We start from the raw sequence: 1,122 nt of genomic DNA, 5'->3' as shown, positions 1-1,122 counted from the left end.
TCAAATGTAAAAACTTTTTAGACATATATTTGGTAATTTGATATAAGAGATATATAAGTATAAATCTAAATTACAATTAAATAAAAAAATCTCTTATGAAATTAAAAGAGATTTTATAAATTTTAGGGTGTTTAAATTTCTTAGAATTCAATTTTTGCGAGACTTGAATTTAATTTCAGTATTTGAAACAAAAATAATTAAATTAATTTTGATGGAATTTAATTTAATTTTATTGTTTATTTTAAATTAATTTCAAACTAAATAAATTTAATTTAAAATTCCATTCTATTAAAATTTCACTTAAAATTTAAAATACTTAAAATATCTTTATAATTTAATCATTTTTCCTTAACTTTCTCCTTATTTATTGTCTCTCAACACGTCCCATCTTTCATGAAATCTAGCTTAATATTTTAACCGAAATGTTAATAAAGAATAATAAAATTATCAAGGATATTAAATTTGAAGAAGATGCTATAGATTATAAATTTGCAAGTAACAAATTCTTTCTAAAATGAGAGTGCAACAAACTTCATATATATATATATAATTTGGATCATTTAAATTTTAGATTTTCACTTTAAATAATATAATGTAATCTCTCATTATTGAATATTTTTTCACTCATATTTTTTTTAGTCCCTCCTATAAAATAAATGATAAGAGATTACATTTTACCCTTTAAATTAAAATTCAAAATTTAGAGGATCCAAATTCACCTATATTATTCTGTCCGCCGGAAGAGATGATGGTCAGAAATTACAAGAGACTCTTGAGTAGGGGTGGCAAAGCAGACCGGTCCGCCCCGTCCCGCCTAGGCCCGTTCTATAAAATTTATTTTTAACTTCAATAAAATTGTTCAAAATAATATTTTTTAATAAAACTATATTTATTATTTTAAAAAATAAGTCACATAATTTGAACAAATATATGAAATTATAAAATAAAATAAATAAAGTTAATAACTAAAAGAAGAATAAAACCAAAAATAAAAAAAGTGTTTGAAAATTCTATAATTATTAATTTTATATTAGTAATCACTCTTTTATTTAATAAAAAAATGAAGAATAAAAATGTTCGGCTCGGTGGACCGGCCGGCCCTGCCCCGCCAAACCTGCACTT

This window comes from Arachis duranensis, chromosome 2, assembly GCF_000817695.3.
Source record: "Arachis duranensis cultivar V14167 chromosome 2, aradu.V14167.gnm2.J7QH, whole genome shotgun sequence".
Taxonomy (NCBI): Eukaryota; Viridiplantae; Streptophyta; class Magnoliopsida; order Fabales; family Fabaceae; genus Arachis; species Arachis duranensis.
This window is presented reverse-complemented; position numbering follows the sequence as displayed.